Below are 21,943 nucleotides of genomic sequence, written 5' to 3'. Positions count from 1 at the left end.
GGAAGTTTGCGTACCTAGACTTCTTACATCATATGTCGGGAGGTGATCTTGAATTGGAAATACGATAAACTATCTGAACATTTAACCCGAACCGAATGTGTCTTTCGATAAATTCCTTCGACATTTTGTGGTAGACTAGCGCCTTATGTCGGAAAACCCAATTTTGAGTTGTTCCTGGCCTGCCGGCAGATTCAGGTCAGGACGCTTTGGAACTTGATTGATGCTTATCGTGAAATCAAGCAACGTTTTCTGACTCTCATTGGTGTCTTGCCGTCTCGCTACCTCATTTTTCTTTCTTTCAGGAAGACGCCGGAAGGATGCTGAGTGAGCGTGCAGAGACGCGACTCAGCTGCTCCCGAGTCATGCTAAGTGAGAGCAGAGTGACTCGGCTGCTCCCGAGTCACATACTGAGTGAGCGTACAGGGACGCGACTCGGCTGTTCCTAGTCACCACGTCACCAGTCACCGTGTCTGGGCGACTATGAGCGGCACTACCCGAAGCCGAGCCCGGAACACCGCTGTCCAGCCCTCAGGTGACCAAACAGGGACACACTGAGGAGCAGAGGTCCGCCGGAAACTATAACAACAGCTACCGAAAACGGCTCCTTCTCCGGACCGGAGTGACGGGGCTGCCCCCGCCCAGGGGCACCTGAAACCCCGTCTCCACGCACGGCCATGGCCCCAGCGCGGATCCCGATAGGCGGCGGAGCGGCGCTGGCACCTGGGACTCGACTGGCGCAGACCGGAGCAGCGACTCCGGGCGCCGCACCCGCCGCCCGGCCGGTCGTCGGCCGACTGCCGTGCCTCTGCCACGGGACGCGCCGCCGCGTCCCTGTGGGCAGGGGCGACGCCAGGCACGGCGCCGGAGGAACCGCTAGCACCGGCGGAGCATCTGATACCGTGGAACCGTGGCTTAAAGGATGTTTTACGAGCAAGGCCGTCAACAAGAAAACTCTGGTTCCAACGCCACCCGGAAGAAATTTGGAAAATTAAACCGTTAACATGTTCGTTCATAAGGCAGTTTGCAGCACTCATAGTCATGTCCCAGAATGCAGATCCAGAGTGGTGGAAACAGGCCGTTTGACAAAGGTTATCGAACACACTTATTTTGGTCACATTTGGTACGACTTCATTTGGACACATTTGGTACGATTACTGAGGGACATTGGGTGAGGGTGGGGGCGGTAACTAATGGCGGGGACAGACAGTGATAACTGAGGGAGATTGGACAGGACAGGGAGTGATTACTCACTGAAAGCATTTTTACACTCACATCGCCGTATTAACACCACCTAAAGGTGTAAATAGCAGACTGAGCACTATACGCAGGTCTATAACACGGCAATTACGCTTAGAAACTGATCAAAGCGAAATTACACCTCGTTAGTGTGCAAATCACACTCAAACAACACCTTATGGAAGTGCAATTCTGACCTTTAACACCTATAGCTTTTGTTCATTTACGAATAACACCTTCCTGTAGTGTAGATGATCGCGCTTCATGTGTGCTGTGTTATTGACAAAGGATCCTTGATCTGCGATTGCCGCATTTTTGTCTTGGCTCAACACTGCTCTGAAGTATAATCTCGCCTTCTCGTACGAGAGGAAATGGGTGCAAACTAGTAAAGAAATTTTCCAGAACCAAGTTAAGACAGTCCTTTTTTACCAGTAGGGTCATAGAAGCTTGGAACGGTTTACCTCCTAGAGTTATCAATAGTTCCTCCTTAAGTAATTTTAAAAATGAGTTAGACTTGTATCATAAACAGCGTGGGCTAGTGTTCGATGAAATGGTGTAATTGTACCGTGTTTTACATACAGTGTTTGTTCATCTACCTGTAACCTCGTTGGGCCCAAGTGGCCTGCTGTTACATGGAATACATGTTATGTTATGTTTAAGTGTAATGTACCGGACGGCAAAGGCGCATGCGCGTGACGCCGCTCGCACCCACGCGGCTTTCAGTGCGCCATTCTGCTTCAACGAACGTGGTTGTTAGTGTGCTGAGCTGGTGTGACTATTGAGCATTGAGGAAGACCCACCTGCTCCGGAACGGGTAAGTAGATGACAGCATTTTCGAGATTATACTTTTTCTCGAAAAATTAGGACGTGCGTGATTTCCAAAGCTAATTTGTGATGCAGGGATGGGTAAAATGAGGCGCGCCGTGGTGCTGGCTCTGCTCTGCTTCTCTTGATGATATTTATGGCACTAGGATTATTGGTTTTTGCTTCATCCTTGTTTAATACTAGAACTTCGTGAAATTTTTACGTTTGGATACCTCCAGTGACCTCAGTAATGACCTGATCAAAAAATGACCTGAATGATTCTGAACGATCTATAACGAGCTATATGTTGCTTTTGTCTGCGTCTTAGCTATACTTTCTTAGATAACCTGGTGTGCCCCCCTCCCCCCATGGCGAAGTTGGCTGAGAGGCCCACCCGGGCGCGGGTTAAAGTTTCTGGCAGCGGCAAGTATGAGTAATTTCGCTTCCCATGTGTGTTTCAGAGAAGGAACTCGAACACCTTCTACTCGAGATGCGTGAGGAGCAGGTCGTTTTTGGCCCTGCGACAACGAACGGACCGTCCACCATCGCAGATGGCGCACTTTGGGTCGAAAGGTAGAAGATCGCCAAATTCCGAACAATGGCGAACATGCAGGACGAGCTGTACATCACGAACATCGCTATCTTTTTCGAGCGCGCTCGAAGGCGCTGGACTCGAACGCCTAGCCCCGGTTCATATCTGCAGAGGACTCGCCGTTTCATGTACTTGTTGCACGGATCAACGTCCAATAAACGTTAAAATATTCTGACATTATACTGGTGTTTATTCTTCGTAAAGAGCGTGAGCGCGACCGGTGCAGAGGAAAGGGGGGGAGGAAAGGGGAAGGGGATCTGGAATCAACAACACCCGAAATCGGATCGATATATACACTCGGAAGGCGTGCTCTGCTCTAGGTGTAACACTAGAGTAAAAGGTCAATCACGAGTGTACCCGCCTTTTCATCCGCCTGGAGAGTGTAAACGTGCAAAGTCAACGCCCCGGGCGAGTGTCTTGTTACACTTTATTTGAGTGTAAATATTACACCTTAGACGAGGGTAAAAAACGCAGAATTTCAGCTACACCCTCCTGAGGTGTTTACACCCGAGGAAGGTGAAAAAAGTTTTCAGTGCTGATAGAGTTCGCGCACACGTCTACTTAAACTAAAGGCGGGAACCGGCTAACGAATACCTCCGAAAAAATCACAGCCCTTTACTCACTCGACATTTTCAGGAGCTCGGAGTGGAAGCAGTTGACAGTCACAATGGGCAGTGACGGCACCTGACAGCCGGACGGCGACAGCCCGCACAGGAACTGGACTTGCACTCCTAAACCCTAGATACGACTGTTGAACAGGGATCTCGTCTGACTTCAGCCGGACTCCGAAACCATTTCAAGAACACTTTTCAATCACCTGCTTTCAAAACTGTATTGATATTGAGCTACTTCTTTGCAGATTAAGCTTGCAAGTCCGAATCTTAACATCCGTAAATATGTATCAAAACATGCTCGGAACTCGGATGATTGTTAATCCCTGTTACTTCAAAATTTTACGTAAATCCTTCCTCTAATAAAGTTAGCATCCTCATAGGAAACACATCATCCAGACCACCACCTAGCACGTTTTCATCAGCCGTGGAAAGCTCGGGAGCTTCCCAGCCCAAAGACATCCCTTGGCAGCCGTGGGAGTCTCGTAGGCTTCCCAGCCCGGGGGCACCCCCGCGCTCTGCCCGCCGGCGACGCATCTCGTTCCTGCGTGCTGATTGGTCGGACGGCCGGCCGTCTCCGAGGGAGGGGGAGGGAAGGGGGGAGGCCGGCGGCCGTCTCATGTGAACGTAGCGGCTCCGGTGGCTCGGTAGTCGGTGCGTCTGCGTTCTCGGTCAGTTGCGTTCTGTGTGTGCGGGGAGAGGAACGTGATCTAGCGGTGGTGTGCTTATTGCGTACTTATCAGCGCAATGATTGTGGCAGCGGTAGTGTTGGGTGCTAAAACATGGGAGGCAGTTCAGGTCAAAGCACGGTCGAATTGAGAGGGGTGGCGCCGTTTTCTTCTTTGGTGAGTACAGCCACCCACTTTTATACATTTCTTTTTCTGTACGCTTGTCATAAAGCACAGCACAGCTTTATATCTTGTCCTTATCAATGCAGCGAGTTGCCGTAGGGTTTTGGTAGGATTACCGCGGAATGCACCTATGCTGGAAATTAAAGATAATTATCGTTGCCAAAACTTAACATGTTTTTGGTTATTGACGGCCACGGCGCCAATGCGGTGGACGGGGTAGGTGGGGGATGGGGAGGGTGCACCCCCAGTCACATTTCTCATCTGTCCCGGTTCAGACATTAGTTGATTCCTATAATATAGACATCATTCTATAGATAAACTCGTTTTTAGTAAAAATACTGTGTCATGCAGTTAATCTGACCAGTAATTTCCACCTAAAACTAACTAACCGTAATCTCACCACGATTTTTGGAGGCGTTTGCGGTTGGCGGCGGTCGTGCTTGCGATGCGGGCAGTTTTCATTTTTTTGCGGCATTTGCGGTGTTGTTTGCGGTTTGCGGCGGTCGTGCGCTTGAGTTTTTTAATTTTTTTGCGATGTTTGCCTTGGTGTTTCGGGCGTCCATTTTGCGCGTTTTTTTTTGCGGTGTTTGCGTTTGTCGGCGGGCGGCCGTTTTTCATAAATAATTCAAATTTCCAACAATCGGATCTACAGCGCTCCTCGAAAAGCCGTACATGCGTACCATACAGTTTAATGAAGTAACAGCCGAATTCACCCCTACTTATATATAAGCCCTCATCAACAATATCTATCGAAACGTACAGTTATCGCGCAATCATGGCCATCTAGTTTCTTTGAAAGTTGACACACTGACTTTGACGGTGCTTGAAGCACTGAAACGTGTAGGTACTCAGTGCTGTCTCATTTGAGCGTTTCCCTCCTTGAAAATCTTTGGTTTAAGTGAAACAACAGATGTTTAGCCAGTTAAATTTTGGCTTATATGATCTAATAGTGGGCTTTTGATTGTCAGAATATTACAGGTCTCCAGGGCCAAGATTGAGAATAGCGAAGCAAAGAATGTGTAACGCGAGTAGGTACCTACCCAATTTGGAAATACAGCCACACTGCATGCATTGCAGTGCATGGTGACGAGGAAAGCTGAGATCAACGATATTACGTTGCTAAACCTCGTTTGTCTGTTTTGTTAGGTTAGGCTCTTTTGGTCTTATGAGACCATTGCGGAGCCGGCCGCCGGGAGGATAATAGGAATTAGGGTCTTTTGTGGGGATAACAGGAGCACTGGTCTGGGCGGCCACCCAGCCCCTTAACACCGCACCCGGCTACGGGCGTGACATCCAAGGGGAGCTTCCCGAATTCCGCATGGGAAAAAATGCCCGTCCATCCCGGAGCAAGAGATTGAGGCGTAGAGGCGATGGATTTGACTATCCTGAGGATAGAAACGACGGAACGAATGACCAAACTTCGAAAGGAAGTCTAAACACTCATGCAATGCCACCTGTTCCGTCGTTTCCATCCTCAGGACATTCACAGCCTTTCTCCACGCCTCAACCCCTGTACCGGGCTGGCTATGCAACTTTATTGCATGCGGGCGGCTCCCATTGGAGCGCACCGCAGCTCCAAGGGAGCACACCCGTAGCCGGGTGCAATGGGTAGGTGCATACATTGGGGGCAGCGGCTGGTCGGCCTGTCTAATTTGATGGGCTCAGGCCTCAGCCGGAGCCCCGGCGACTCTCTAGGGTGCTTGCCCAGACCAATGTCTCCCCCTAATTCCCATTATCCTCCCGGCTCTGCAATGGTCTTAATGGACCGAAAAGGCCTAACCCAAGCCCACCAAAACAAACAAAACAAACTCGTGCAATATGATTCTCTGGATAGGTGGCGAGTTTCACAAACCACCACTAGGCGGCAGTGGTGTTGCTCGCTAATCCGCTGCCAATCGATACCCCACCCAAGATACCTATAAGAAACAGGTAGGTCCGATGTTTTGAGTAAAGCCCAAGTAAAGCCCTGGTGACGTCACTGACATTTCTTATATGGAGAATTTCGCCCATAAGGAAAATATTTTACATACGAAAATTTGTATTTCATTAGGAAAAAATACATTCTATCAATTTCATCATGAAACTTATATAATTTAATTAAAAAACTTGAAATCCTTTGAGTGCTTGTCCCAACCCCTGCTATACCTTTGGTCACGTGACTACCATGATAAACTTTGCGTTTTGCAATGTTATGACTTAAACAGAAGCAATAAATGTTACAAGCGTATTATTTATGATGTTTTAGGCAGCAATCGTGTAATAACATCCTTGAATTATATACATTCTGCTTAAAAGAGGTCACGTGATGCTACCAGATTGTGCTCGGACAGCATTTTCTTAAACTTCGATTTTGAGTACTTTTTACCTTCATTGAGTCCTAATAACGGACGTTTTTAGTTATAAAATGAAGCAATGAATCTATTGAGGGCAAAATTTAATCATTTTTGCACTTTCAAGCCGGGCTATCCTGACATGAACTTCGGCCGGTTTGTGTGTGAAGCCTATGGTGAAGGGAAAACTTCACGCCCGGCTGACGTCACAGACCTCGGCTACCAAATCGTGTCCGGTGGGGGTCGACCCCACCAACGTCCTATAGATGGCGGTGGTGTAGCCCGCTAGAGCTCGCTGCTAGTAGATACGAGTATACTATCTAAAGGAGTCATACTTGTGGTGACTGTTGACTTAAGTAGCTTGAAATAAGTCGATAATTGCAATAATTAAGGTAAAGTTAGCGAGCTAACTGGACCTATATGTGGTGTTAGGACTTATGATCTTGGATCCTGGATTTCTCAGGCTGTTGGCCTTGGACTTACACTGAAGCTTAGCTTCCGTTACGCCTCATAGAGGGCGTGTTGTAGGGTACAAAGTCTATGATCTCTTATTCTACGGAAATTTGCTAAGTGACTTATCACAAATATATAATGCACATGGCCATTAGAAGGCAGGATATTTGAAAAATATACCAATGCAGCTTGCGCTGATAGTATCCTGTATGAGCTTCAGGCTTCCCAATGCTTGTCTACTTGGAAAAAGGTACTCATCAGTGACAATGGGATATATACGGAAAACTCGGCGGCGAAACTCATACTTACCTGGCTCAGGTGATACCGTGATCATGAAGGCGGTTCCCCCAGGGCGAGGCCCTTCCATTGCACTTCGGTTGGGTTGACCCCTGCGATTATCCCAAATGTGGATAACTCGGGAGTATAATTTTTGTTAGCGGGGTAGGTTGCGTTCGCGCTCCAACCCTTTTTAAGAATTCAAAAGTGAGGTGTGAAAGTGGGTTAAAAGTTAACACTTGAGTAGACAAGCGGTTACTTGAAGAGGGAATCGTTCGTTCACGAAGCTTAGAGACAGGTCAGACATCGGCATATTCAGATGGGTTCGTGCAGGGGCGTCGCCGACGGGGGGGGGGGGGTCGACCCCCCACTTTTGGCGATGCTGAGTATGCTTTTTTAGCTATCATGTCAGGGAAGTTGGCGTCAGCAACATCAACAAATACAACGTCAGATTCAGAATCGCTTCAAGAGCTCCCTAGTCCCTATTGCTTATAGGTCAATAAGCTGTGGGCTAGAACATCAGCATGGCAATATGATTCTAGTCCCCTTTTATCCCTCAAATGAGCGAGCGCGTCAAAACTGACCCAAGCGTTCGTCTGATTGTCAAAATAATGGTTGCAGTCGATTCGTCGGATGACGTATCAGTAACTACGAGGTACCTGGCTAGCCTCAGCCCTGCTACCCTCGGACCTGCCTGCATAGGGGAAATGGGGTCAATGGTGGATCCCTCTGGGGCTTTCCTAATAAGACGCGCAAAAAGGAGTATATTGCAACGAAACTTCCAGTGACCTCGAGTTAATGAATTTTACACCTATTCTAAAAAAATGGCCCTGATTCGAATATAGATGACCTTGGTTAACTTTTTTGAGTTTTATTTGCTTCCACTTGCAAGTGTGGTTTTTGGGGCTGATTTCGAGTTTAGCGCCCGTTTGAACCGTTTGAAGCAGTTTTGATAAATGGTGGTTATGTAACATGTTACGAAGCTATCGTTGGTGGTTGTCAGACGTCAGTCACCCACTCTAGATGGCCGGCAGGAAGCCTGCTGGTCGACCTGACCTGACCCGACCCGATCTACCCAAAAGGCATGGAGTCATCATTTTTATTTGAAAATATATAAGCATGACCTTTCCTCGATATTGAATAAAAAAGTGCCGAAAAATGTACTTTATTGACAGAAAATATGTCAGATCAGGCTTAGACATACGGGTGGCGTGCATAGGTGGGCACGATCCGTTCCTCCGTTCCTCCGTTCCGGAACGCCGTTACAATTTTTAGGAACGGAGGAACGGACTCGTTACATTTTAAAAAGGGTAACGGACCAAGTAACTTCCGTTACATTGGTTGTTCGTTCCTCCGTTACAAGTTAACAGTTTAGTCCGTTCCTTCGTTCCTCCGTTACTTTTCGTTGTCCGAGCGGGTTGATCTTTCAGCTAACCCACAGACATTAATGCAGCAGCGGAATAGTGGATTATTGAGCAGCCCTGACTTGAAGACGGAAGATGGCCTCAGTGTACAGTGTACTGGCCTTCCGCAATGAGCCGGCGTTGCAGTATGTGTTCGCAAAGTTCAACACGGGCGTCCCTTCAAGCGCCTCAGTAGAGCGCATGTTCTCAATGGGAAAAGATGTGCTACGTGCAAAAAGGGCTACCCTCTCAGAAAGTGGCAGCGGAACATCTTCAATTAAAGGGACTATCCCACATTTAACATGGGGTTTGAGTTGAGATAGCCAAGTTTGCGGCGAGGTTCAGAAACCACTATCTATCTAGGTTGCAACCCCGCGGCCTCTTGGTGTTGAAGAAATTCGTTCCCTTCATTTGAAAATGGGCCTTGTACAAGGCCCTATCTTCAACATGGAGCGACCGTTAGTGAGACGTCACCTCGTTTAGTCATTCTGATTTAAATGGGTTTGTTCGTTGAAAAATCGCTTAAAACTTGGTCTGAACTTTGTTGTGGTGCCTACAGAGTAAAAAGAATCAGCTTTATGACAGTAATGTGGCCTGGGGAAGGAGGTAATTTTGGGCTGTGACGTCACATATTTGAAAGTTTGTGTTTGGAAAATGGGAAGCCTAAGATGTTTAATGAAAAATAAATGCCAGAACCGTGTTCCTGGTCATCCAATCTATAAAGTCGGGCACAATTTAACTGGTTTTAACAACATTTTAGAAGGTGGGATAGTCCCTTTAACCCTCGCACGACCAGGCCATTTCTCATAACACGAACGACCAGGGGGGGGGGGGGTTGTTACGACCCCCCCCTGGCGTTTCGAAACGGAAGGTCATAGAGCTTAGCGGAAAAAACCAACGGATTGCTCTCAACGAGATCTCGCGATTGGTGGTATATTTTTTGGTCCTAGGTCAACATTTGACCTACTTATGACCGGTCAAAGGTCAAATTTTCCGAAAAAATCAAACTTTTTCGACTTTCCGCGGCGATTGCGGCAAAACGGTGGGAGATATCGACTTGAAACCTTCACTAACTATCGTGTTCCTTGATCAATTCTCTATCGTTTGGTATGTATTTCGTTTCCCTAGCTCTAAAAATGGCGCGTTGGGAGCGCCGGAAGTCGGCAAGGTCACAGTCGGCGGCAGAAATTCGAAAAATCAAAATTTAAATTTTTGAAATCTGATTGTATTTTTGGATTTGGGAGGTCCATTTGCTCCCTATAGAAGCTAATATTGCTGCATATTCCCATTGAGGTGACAAGAATTAGCAAAATAGTGGTTCGGGCGCTTTTCAAAAATAGTACCGGACGCTGTTCCTCTTGTGACGTCATAGCTCCGTGACCTGACCTGACCCGGTCAATTTTCTTGCACCACACGATAGCCAATGCTTGCCCCAACATGCATGGGAAGTTTCATCATGATCCATCAAACAATGTGGGTATCACCGGCAGAAAACCTAGGGATTCGGCGCACACGTTTGGTAACTGTCGGCCGGAGGCTGTACCTCTTATGACATCATAACTCCGTGATCTGACATGACCCGATCAATTTTTTTTCGGCAAAAGATGCGAAAAGGTTGCCCCAGAGGGTATTGAAAATTTCAGCCCGCTACGACAAGCCGTTTAGCGTGCACTTCGAAAAAACCTCAGGGGGGGGGGGTTGATACAACCCCCCCCCTAGGCGTTCTAGGGTTAAGGGAGAGGGGGGGGGGCACTGCCGACTTTTTGTCCCATTCTTTCCATGCAACGCACATAGGGCTAATGTTAAAATTCCAAAATCAAAGGGGGCACGGTGCGCCGGTGCCCCCCCCCCCCGTTCCGCCGCCTATGCTCTCAGATGCCAACCTGGAACGTCTAGTGTTCGTGAAGTGCAACCGGCATCTGGCCGGGGACAAGTGATGCGCATCAGTACCACCAGACGTTCCAAGGTTTAGTGTCCAATCAGTGCCCACTGTCTTGGTAGATTTGGTGGGCATTCCGCTTTCTCGGTAGGTTTAGTTGGGTCAGAATGGTCTCAAAAATGTTTGAAATACCCAACATTTTAACGTTTTTTATTTTGCTGTAACGGAGTAACGGACTAAAAGAACTTCCGTTACATTATATACAGAGGAACGGAGGAACGAGTAACGGAAGTCACGTTTTGAGGGAACGGAGGAACGAGTAACGAAGTTACAATTTTGGGGAACGGTGCCCACCTATGGTGGCGTGGCAAAACAAGGAAAAAATAAAAAAAACAAACTAGTACGATCCGCTATGTCGAAGCCAGCCTGTCCGGGGGGGTAGGAGATGCCACACATGTTCAACTGGGTTCGTGGGGGATTGTACACAGAAAAATGTTGTATATGAAATTAGATGTGAACTTTGTCGCCAGGATGGACATGACTGTGTGTACATAGGTGAAACGAAGCGCTCCCTGCGACTGCGCTTCAACGAGCATGTACGTGACCTCAAAAATAGAACTCCAGATACTCCCATGGGAGAGCATTTCCAGGCCTCCCACTCTAATATTTCAGTAGATGGCAAAGTACCTCTCACTGTGAAAGTCATGTACAGGTCTAAGGACCACCCGGATCGAAAAATAGCCGAGTCTTTGATGATCAGGAACCACCGCCCACGTCTAAACAGTAACGACTCGTCATGGCCTATCCTGTGAAATTATATGTATGTACATTGTACATGTGTGTATATGTGTTGTGCGAACTGCTTTGAGATATGTATTATCTCAAAGCATACCATCCTCTCCTAAACGGCGAGGATGGTATGCTTGATCCGTCCGCATGGTCCGTCCGGACAATGCGGACGGATCGGATCGGACGGACGTGTTTGGATATGCTCCAGTATTTCGTTTATCATGCCGTTTGCAGACGTAACTAATTGCTGAAAAGTGAAAGATACATTCATAATTAACCATAGATTGTCTGGGTATAGTTTTTCAGTTTAACGAATCGGTCGTTTGTGAATTAAAAACACTTAAAAATAGCAATATTTAGAACATTTTTGTAAAAGTCGCTGTCATCCGAGCGCTACATGTCGTCTTGATTTCTCACCAAAAGTCTCGTGCATATTTTTCATGACAAACCATGTCAGAGGTGACGGTACCAAAAAGTGTTGAAATTCCGAACCCGCAGAGTATCTTCAGCGACGCACCAGAAACAAATGGCCAGAATACGGTATTGTTAGAAGACGTGCTTCCAACTACTGCCTCATCCGCTGAGAAGAAAAACATCTTCACCGAGTCTGACATTATCTTCTCTGGCCGTTTTGACCCCACCACAGTATGCAGTGTACTTATGTCGCTGGAGGAAGCTGACCTCCGAGAGCTCCGTGAGAGGCTTCACTCAGCGCTGTGTTCGGCTGTGCCAGCCGTGGCTGGTCGCCCCCTCAGCCGCCGTGTGGCCGGCAACGTCAGCGCCCTGGCAGAAGACTGCTGGGCTCTTGGCTATTCGACGGCGCAAAGATTGCTGACACAGCGTGCCGACAGCAACACGTTGAAGCCGGCTGGACGTGAGCTGCTCCCACCACCGGGCCCGATCCGCCCGTCTGTTCCAGCCTCCACCAGCCCTGACGCGTCTGCTCCAATGGAGGCGGTCATCGCGATACAGCTCAGACTAGAGCGTGAAGTAGCTCAGCTCCGCAACGGAAAAGTCGCCCTCGAAGGTCGCTTGAAAACTTTGGAATGCGAAACATCTAAACTAAGGGAGGAGTGTGCTGAGCGAGACTCCCGTATCGCTCAACTGGTGACGCTGGTGGAAGACATGTTAGCCCGTGACTCGTTCCCAGCACCACAACAAGCAGCTGCCATTCCTGGAACAGCAACGGCGCCGCATGAAGCCACGCAGGCTCAATCGTCCAGCACCAGGGCGGCCGGCAGCGGAGTCACAGACTCCCAGCAGAGTCGCGCCGATCACCATGACTGTGACATAGCCGCAAAAATCGCCGAGCGTATCGACCTTCGCGCTCTGGGTGGCGCTATCGCGTGTGCCCTAAAGTGGCGTGCTGGAGAGTCAGATGATGATGGTGAGTCAGATTTGCCGGCTCGGCCATCTGGACCACCGCACGATCGTCGCGGCTCCGCCACTCTTCCAGGGGGCGGGCCGTCTGCTCGCCCGACCGCTGCCGACTCGGAGGTGGGCTCTTGTTGCGATACGGGACCCGGTGAGTCTGTTGTGCAACGTCACGTCATGACAGGATCTGGAGCGGCCTCTTCTCTTGTGGCGAACGCTCCGTCTCATCATGGGGCTCGAAAACTTAAGTATGTGATAGAGGGGTTCCGACATGATGCCTCAGATGGAGACGTGCGTGAACTTGTGTCATCGGTAGTCGCTAACCTCTGCACCTTCTGCCCGCTACCACGCCGTGACAACATGCCATATAAGGCATACATGATAGAGGTGGAAGCCGCAGACGAGACCTGTGTCATGAACCCGTCTCGGTGGCCTGTCGGTCTTACAGTGCGCTATAAGCCTACAGCTGCTCAGCGTCGTAAGGATTTTCGTGGCTACCCCAGGTCTGATAATCGCGCCTCTGGTCCATCAGGAGGAAGAGGAACAGCTTCAGCACCGCATGGATGCCGAGGGACAGCCGAGCCCCAACCTATTCAGGAGCCAGGCGGCGTCGGTGGACGGCACGAGGAGCAGCCTCATTGGAGCCGACGCTGGACGGAACAGTCCGGGGGACCGACCACCGGCTACGCTCAGGGACACGGCGACTGGCAGGTGGCTACCAACCGCCGCCGCCGCAGAGGCCAACGGTACACCGGCAGCGGTGGAGCCAGCCGCGCGCAGCAGACCGTCTGGACACGGAATTCTGATGCCGGGCGCTGGTCGCAGCCTGACGCCGGGCGCTGGGCGCAGTCTGGCGCCGGGCGCTGGTCGCAGCCTGACGCCGGGCGCTGGTCGCAGCCTGACGCCGGGCGCTGGTCGCAACCTGACGCCGGGCGCTGGTCGCAGCCTGACGCCGGGCGCTGGTCGCAGCCTAACGCTAGGCACCTATAACTGTGAGGGATTCCTATCTGCGGCGCACTATATCGTTGATCAGCTGCTGCCAGAATGTGACATCCTGTTCCTGTCAGAAGTGTGGTTGTCTCGAGCCGAGGGGACTTACCTGCCTTGTGTTATAGGATCTCTGGATCCTGACGATTATTTCTATGAGCAACAGTTTGCAATGGAGTTACCGCCCCGTGTCAGGGAGGGTCGCCCACGGGGTGGCGTGGCTCTTATTTGCCGGCGCGGTTCGGAGCTCAGCTTCCGTGCTATTGACTGCAGCGATGCACGGCTTTGTGGAGTCACTGTGCTGCTCGCCGGGCTTCCCCTCCTCAGCGTTATTGGGTGCTACATGCCCTACTGGGATGGATCTGGTGATAATGCAGAAGAATACGCTGCTGTAACTGGGAAACTAGACGCCCTTATATCCTCTCTTCAACCCAGTGCTCCCACCATACTTCTTGGCGACTTCAACTGCGCGTTATGTCCACTGGCTCGAGAAGTACGGCCCTCAGGGTGGCACCGTCTTCATGGCTTCACTCAGCACAGTATAGTGATGCAAGACCTTTTGGACCATCATGACCTCGAAGTGGCTGAATTTGAATTCGTCCAATCTGTTGATTTTACCTACTCCCGTGCAGGTCACCGCACCCACATTGATCACATCGCTGTGCCATGTTCGCTCATACCTCATATGCTAGACTGCAGCATCTTGCCACCAGACCAGAATAATTTGAGTCCGCATTTGCCGTTAATCTGCCAGCTGGTCGTCCCTGCTCCGGTTAGCTTGAGCCTTCCCGCTCATAGTACTTTCAGTGTTATGCAGCGTTCCGATATTCTAGATTGGAGCTGCACGGAGAAGGTCAAGATGTATAAATCAACCCTTGACGAGCTGCTCACTGCCAGCCTTCCGGAATGCGGCGACTCCTTAGATGCGCTGGATGGAGCTATCTCACGCTGCCTGCACGCTGCAGCCCGCGTCTCTGGCTGCTCCAAACCACGTCTCCCGCCCAAGTCATGGTGGTCTTCTAGTGCTGCAGCCGCTCGGAATCGTTCACGATTCTGGCACCGTCTCTGGATCCACTGCGGCCGGCCCAACGCAGGAGCCGTCCGAGACTGCTATTGTGAGGCGAGGCGGTCGTATCGCCGAGCTCGTTGTAAAGCAGCAGCCCATCACATCGAGCAAGAAGCGAAACTTCTTCGTGTGTTACGCCGCGACAGGAATCAGTCTGCCTTCTGGCGTCGCGTTCAGCTGGCCCGGCGGGGTGGACTCCCGGCCGTCTCCGAACGCAGTGCCGACGATTTCCGCGCTCATTTCCAGGTGGTGCATCAGGACGGTCGCGATCAGCTAAGCGACGAACAGAAGTTCATCGCCGATGCCGTTGAGTCCCGTGTGGAAGCCGCTCGCTCTGTAGTCTGCTACCGCACTGTGTCAGCAGCTGAGGTGGCCGCTCTCTTGCGCCGTCTTCATCGCGGAAAGAAGCCCGGTCTTGACGGCGTGACAGCTGAGCATCTTCTGTTTGGTTGTACACCTATGCTATTATCTTTCTTGGCACGCCTGCTGTCTAGATGTTTGTCTACGTGCACTGTCCCAGCTTCCTTTACAGAGAGCATGATAGTACCACTGCTGAAGAAGACTCACCTAGACCCACACTGTCTGGACAGTTACAGACCAGTTTCTATTACGTCGTGCATCTCAAAGCTGCTTGAGCTTCTAATACTGGATGAGCTGCATTTGTCGTTCATTCCACATGACCTGCAATTTGGGTTCATTGCCAGACGGGGCACAGCAGAGGCCTCTCTTCTCGCTGCGGAGACGGTCCAGTTCAATCTTAGAAGAGGCCTTCCTGTATATGCAGCCAATTTGGACGCACGCAAGTGCTTTGACAGAATTTGGCACGACGGTCTTTTTTACAGACTTGCAAGCCACTTGAGCACCAACAGCTGGCTTCTAATTGTACACTGGTACCGTAATCTTGCTGCGAGAGTTGCATTCGGGGGAGCCATATCCGAGACCTTCTCGGTACTGAGGGGCACTAGGCAGGGTGCCATCCTTTCTCCCAGCTTCGCCAATGTGTATCTGCACCCTCTCCTGGCAGCGTTGGACGAGAATGGATGTGGCGCCTACCTGTATCAGCACCACGTTCCGGCTGTGTGCTATGCCGACGATCTGCTCCTACTGTCTGCAAACGCCCTGCATCTTGGTGGGCTGTTGGGCCTGGTTGGAGAATTCGCACAGGAATGGAGGCTTGAATTCGTTCATCCTGACCCAGAAAAAACGAAGAGTCACTGTGTCCTCTTTGGTGGAGAACTCCTGGCAAGTACACCGTCATGGGTACTGTCTGGCCAGCGGCTCCTGACCAGGTCACAATCGGAGCACCTTGGCGTGGTGCTGGACTCTCGCCTATCAGCCGCCAGTCATGTTAACCAGCGAGAAAAACGAGCACGTGCCGCCTTTTATGGCCTCACGCCCGCCGGTATGTTGAGCAAGAACCTATCTCCCGCAGACAAGGCGTATTTATGGCAGACGGTGGTCTTACATGTTTTGATATTCGGCTGCGGCACGGCTGCCTTGCGCTCGGCTGATGTGGAACACTTAGACAAAGTGCAAGCCAGCTGCGTGAAGGCTGCGTTTGGACTTCCGCGCTCTGCACATCACTACGCCTTGATGGACGCCTCAGGTATTCCCACAGTCCAAGAGGAATTGAGAGGTGAAATCTTACGCACCTTCAGATCTGCGATGTGCACCCGCCACCGTCTACAGCAAGCCCTCATCACTTCACTGGCAAAGCTGACCCTGAATCCCAGTGAACTGGAGGGCTCATTCGTGATGCAGGTAATCGGCATGCTGAACAATGACTTCAGAGAAGTGCTGGAACTTGCCGCTGGTGGTCCGGTAGATAGTGACCGGGTTCGTACTCCTCGCATGCCAGATGGCCTGAAAGACAGCTCGAAGTTTGTTTTACAAGGCAGTTGCGAGGCATCCCGGCGACTACTAAGGCTGCTCACCTGCTACTGACCGCCCTGCAGTTGACTTGTTACACTCTGTTATTACTTATTGTTATCAATTGTCGCACAATGCGATGCTAAATAAATTATGATGATGATGATGATGATTAGTGATTTGGATTGTTTATTGATGTGCTTGTTTTCATTTGATTTGTATAGACTCACCTTCCACACGCGGTCTTCACAGATGTTAGGATAATTTCGTCTTAAACTGTCCTTACTTTCTTTCGGTGTAAAGCCTTTGTCATGATTTTCTAGCTTTATGAAGGTATCTAAACCTGATTATAGGTATTGTTATTGGCCGGTAGGTGTATCTAAACCTGTGTTCTCATAGATAGAGTTTTCACCTTTCAACGGAATTATAATACTTTGTTACAGTGCAGAGCCTATTTTAAGGAAATTTGACTGGGGGGGGGGGGCAGCCTGGAAAATTGTCTTTAATAATCCACTAACCCTCGCCCGTATTGGTGTTTCCAGTAGCGAGCGTATAGGGGGGGGGGGGTCCGTTGGACCCTCCCCCTTGCCGTTTCGCCTTTGATCGAGCTAGAGCTTCGCGGAAAAAACGACCGTGTTGCCCGTGATGAAAGGAAGCCGATTATACCCAATTTTAAGGTCCTAGGTCATCGGTTGACCTTCCAGGTCAGGTCATTGACCCAAAAGTCGGGAAAATCGGGACCTGTTAGAGCGTCGTAAAGAGTGGCTGCTATGGTTTTTCGGGGTGCTGATCACGAATATCATGTTAGTTATGATCATAGATGATGTCTTCATGCATTTAGGCCAGGTCAGGTCAGGTCAGGTCAACCAGTAAGGGTTTTGCCGGGTATTCGTAGTAGGTGGCAACCGCCTCTGACAGCTTCGTAACATGTTACGAAGGCACCAAAACTACTTCGTAAATGGTCAAATGGTTGCTTAATTCGAATTCAGCTCCAAAAACTAGCCTAGAAACATATAAAACTCGAAAATGTGAACCGAGGTCATCAAAGGTAAATGATCTGACCTGACCTTCCGGTGATCTTGACACCCACCCTAATGCATGGGAGCAACATCATATCCCCTGTTTGAACGTTTGAAACCACGAAAAGACTGCAAACGCGCGGCTAATGCGAGGCGACATACGCCGAATCGCGACCTCGGCCAAACATGGTGCCATGGTGCTAGGCCGCCGGTGCATCTGAAAGAACTGTGGTGCCCCTGACAAGCCTGAAGTTCCAACGACAGGCCCGTGGTGCCCCTGACAGGCCCATGATGCCTTTGCGAGGCCGGTGGTGTCCACGTGAGGCCGGTGGTGCCCCTGGGCCCTGACAGGACTGTGGTGCTCCTGACAAGCCTGGAGTGTCCCCGACAGGCACGTGGTGCCACTAACAGGCCCAAGGTGTCCCAGTCCCTGCGAGGCCGGTGGTGTCCCTGCCAGGCATGTGGTGTCCATACTGGGCCTCTGGTGCCCCTGACAGGTCCGTGGCGCCCTTGCTAGGCCTATGGTGCCTCTGGCAGGCCTATGGTGCCCCTGGCGGGCCTGTGGTGGTACCCCTGACAGGCCCAAGGTGGTGCCCCTGCGAGGCCGGTGGGGCCCCTGGCAGGTCTGTGGTGCCCCTGGCAGACCTATGGTGCTCTTGCTAGGTTGATGGTGCTCCCAACAGGCCTGTGGTGCCCCTGACAGGCCGGTGGTGCCCCTGGCAGGCCTGTGGTGTCCCCGGGCCCCAAGAGGGTGGGGGGTCATGACCCATATGACCCACCCTTAGATACACCACTGGTCATTACTTACAGACTGACTCATTTGACATCCATTGCAAAACAAGTCACAGTAGTTACGTAGTATGTTTGTCACCCTGTTCCTTTATGCCCATTTTTATAGTGGGCAAATCTCGACGACTAGGGGGGCAATTCTGTTGAGTGCGGGGGCATTTGCCCCCCCCAGTTAACATGTTAAAATAGGCCCTGTTACAGTGGTACGATATCAATTTTGTCACGAACTGATGTACGTAATTTTGTAGAGGCAGTTGGAACGCGATGCGGCGAAACGAAACTATTGTTTATCTTGATTATATATGTTCGACAAAGGCCAGTGGCCGAAATATCACATATTTTCTGTCAATAAAGTACATTTTTCGTTTTTTTTTTCAATATCGAGGAAAGGTCATGCTTATATATTTTCAAATAACTATTACAATGTTCCTCGCACAAGCACTTAACTCTATCAATAATTTTGAGTCATCATTTTTGTTCAAGACTATGTTCGTTTTTCTTAAGTTTGCCCCTCACTGTAAACGTCTTTTTGAACACAGCACGAGAATTGCTAGCTGAATTACTGAGAAAACTGGTTGGCGCACATTGTATTGGATATATGAATATATTTTCAAAATAAGTTTTGAACACAGACGATGTAACGTTAATGTTAAACGCTGTGCAATTTATTAATTAGTTCAGACATAATTCCTGAGAAGTCGTCTATCACTGTGGAGCTGTAGGTATGGGTAAATACGAGCTATGAGTCTGTGAAATAGTAAACAAATTTGATAAAATTGATCGTCTGTGAAATCTGGTGAAATCAATGTGCGCCAACCAGTTTTCTCAGTAATTCAGCTAGCAATTCTCGTGCTGTGTTCAAAAAGACGTTTACAGTGAGGGGCAAACTTAAGAAAAACGAACTATAACATCAAACTCGTACTCGGGACCCCGATACTACGGCTCACTAAGTTCTAGCAGGCGGCCAGATTTTTCCTACTTTTGGGCGTTGACCTAAGATGACCCGGCCAAGACCTTGAAATTGGGCATCATTGGCTTTCTCTCATCACGGGCAGCATTCTCGCTCTTCCACGAAGCTCTACCTCGATCAAGGGCCGAAAGCATGCCTTAGCGTTACGTTGGTAAGCGTTTTACCTTAGCGACCCGTAAAATACGAATAAGAGCTAGCCTACAGCAACACAGAAAGCGTATTCGATAGCTTTTTTAAAGCTCCTTCGCCAACTTCGCCTCAGATGACTTCGGGTCTATGGCTTGTGTACCATAGAGTCCAAACAGCTAAACGGACGGATTTTGCCGAAACATTTGTTATGTAACAACCTATGATTCAGTGAATGTGTATGATATTCATGTTATCACCATCGTTTTTGTTTCGTCGAAACACGTCGCATGGCTTACAATTTGAACTTGAATAGAAAACTTGACATCAGGTAAAGGTCATGACCTGACCAGAAAAGAACCTGCTGCATATGGATCGATCTGTGTTACTGAGCTGAACACACTCCAGGTGCTGTCATCGCTCTACAACGTCTCCATTAAAAGTTGTTGTCGAAAATGTATAGAGACCTTTGATGACCTAATCACTGACCATTCCAGTCACCACTGGTCATTAGCTGCACCTTGTCTCTAAAATGAACAAGGTGCCATGGCTACAAACGTATCTAGCGTTTTTAGCATATTCTTTCAAAGCGGAAGGCATCGTGCCTTTTCCCATATCTTATCATGATTGGTGAGGTCACATACCTATTTGACCTGACTTCACTTCTCAGATGTAAAATCCCAGATCCATGAACTGTTGGCACTTATAATCCCATTCATTACACCAAATTTCAGACTTATAGGAGTCAGGAGATAATCTATAGGAATGACAAGATTGCAGTTTTAAGAGGCATTAAAACTGAACTTGACATGACATTTTGACCTGACCTCAGGTGACCTGTGCTTGATTTTTATGCACGATGCAAAATTGATGTACAATAAGATATACCGCTGCTTTCGCGGCGCTGCGCGCCGAGGTTTTTCTCCGGGCACACGAAAAAACCGGGAGTGTGGCTAAAAACACCCCTACCCATCAAGACGAAGACCGGGAACCCGACCCCCCACTCAAAAATCCGTGGCGACGCCCCTGGGTTCGTGATTCCTGTAGGTATTTATGCATTCAGATGCAGACTCGATGCGGTCCGGGGACCTATGGATGTGCTCGCCACATTGTGCTGTTACGTAGGACCCTGCCGCACAGGCGATTCTCGTTTTTCTATTTCCGGAGTAGTTCATAATCGATGTGAACTTCCTGCATTCCGAAGGCAGACGGACTAGAGCGAATCGTCTTCTTTTTCTCGTTGGTGTCTAAGATCTTCAGGTCTACATAGACATGCCGTGGAAACTGATGATCACGAGATGAACTATATATACCTACATCTTATCTAGCAGCCTATATACACGCAGTGCCGCTTTAGACACAACCTGTGACACATTTATCCAATATATAAAACGACAATGTATTCAAATACACAATAAAAAAAAACAGAGCTTTCGGTAACAAATACCTTGATCACTGTGTGTCTGCAGACACACAGTGATCAAGGTATTTGTTACCGAAAGCTCTGTTTTTTAATTGTGTATTTGAATACATTGTCGTTTTATATATATATCTGTCATGGATAACACACATTTATCCAAGACACATTTATCGTTGCTACTAACCCACAGGGTATCTATATGTTAATAGACATTGTTTTAGTATAATCACGATCATCAAATTTGCTCTAAAAGTTGTGATAGTTTGGACACTACCTGTGCGGACTACCGACCACTTTGCGCCGCAGTTCCATTGCGACGGGTAGTAAAGGAATCTTGGGTGGGACGGGTCACGGGAGTGCCCCGCTGGGGCAAGCCCGCCCAGCATGTTTGTTTGTATGTAGGTATCTGTAACAACAAAAACCTTTGGCATATCGACGCGTTTTTTCCAAACCCCACATCAGTTCTTCAGTAATTTCCGGGAAGCACGAAAGATCCATTTTAAAAAGCGTGCAATCATCCGATCCTGATCAAATGTGTTTCCGTTATAAGCTTCTTCTGGCATTGCCTGACCTGCCAAGTCCAAGACACTGATTGACCTGACCTGCCTTCAGAAAAACCGAGTGTCTACCTACCGTTTTTGAAAGTTTCTATCCAGCTTATCGGACATTCGCAGGAGAACAGATGTGGGGTTTGGAAAAACGCGTAACATCTTAATCCTGCCAACGTTAAACTCACGACGCAAGATATTTTGGAAATATACAAGCAACTAGAATCGCTCATTGACCATTCGTACCCATCTGATATTGTATTAGTAGGCCACCATTGTGGTGGCCGTAAGAAATTCGGCGAAAACTCATTTGAGGTGTTCCCCTCCACGGAAATCTTTAGTAAAAGGCGAAAAATTTGTACGTTTTGAAGGGAAACCAGAGATGGTTCAGCCGGCGAATTTTCAGAATATATCATCTACTAGTGAAGTTTCCATCGTTAGTTTCAGGTCGATAGTGGCTAGTACAGCTGAATTTCGATTGTCTCTAGCAAAAAGTGCATTGTAATATTATCAACTGGGACCCAACCCTTCAGTAGATTTATTCACTTAGA

General features: G+C 49.1%; 1 long non-coding RNA gene and 2 other non-coding genes across 3 annotated transcripts; 2 read left to right on the top strand and 1 right to left on the bottom strand.

Annotated features, from left to right (window-relative positions):
• Positions 1–1,963: 1,963 nt before the first annotated feature.
• On the top strand, positions 1,964–2,807 carry LOC122365423. Its single transcript, XR_006253733.1, has 2 exons — positions 1,964–2,050; positions 2,502–2,807. It is a non-coding gene; the product is annotated as an uncharacterized LOC122365423 (long non-coding RNA).
• Positions 2,808–7,178: 4,371 nt separating this feature from the next.
• LOC122365444 lies at positions 7,179–7,345 on the top strand. Its single transcript, XR_006253754.1, has one exon. It is a non-coding gene; the product is annotated as a U1 spliceosomal RNA (small nuclear RNA).
• Positions 7,346–21,658: 14,313 nt separating this feature from the next.
• Positions 21,659–21,777, bottom strand: LOC122365438. Its single transcript, XR_006253748.1, has one exon. It is a non-coding gene; the product is annotated as a U5 spliceosomal RNA (small nuclear RNA).
• Between the last annotated feature and the right edge of the window lie 166 nt (positions 21,778–21,943).

Source organism: Amphibalanus amphitrite, unplaced genomic scaffold (genome assembly GCF_019059575.1).
Source record: "Amphibalanus amphitrite isolate SeventyFive unplaced genomic scaffold, NRLGWU_Aamphi_draft 000739F_arrow, whole genome shotgun sequence".
Classification (NCBI taxonomy): domain Eukaryota; kingdom Metazoa; phylum Arthropoda; class Thecostraca; order Balanomorpha; family Balanidae; genus Amphibalanus; species Amphibalanus amphitrite.
This window is presented reverse-complemented; position numbering and strand designations above follow the sequence as displayed.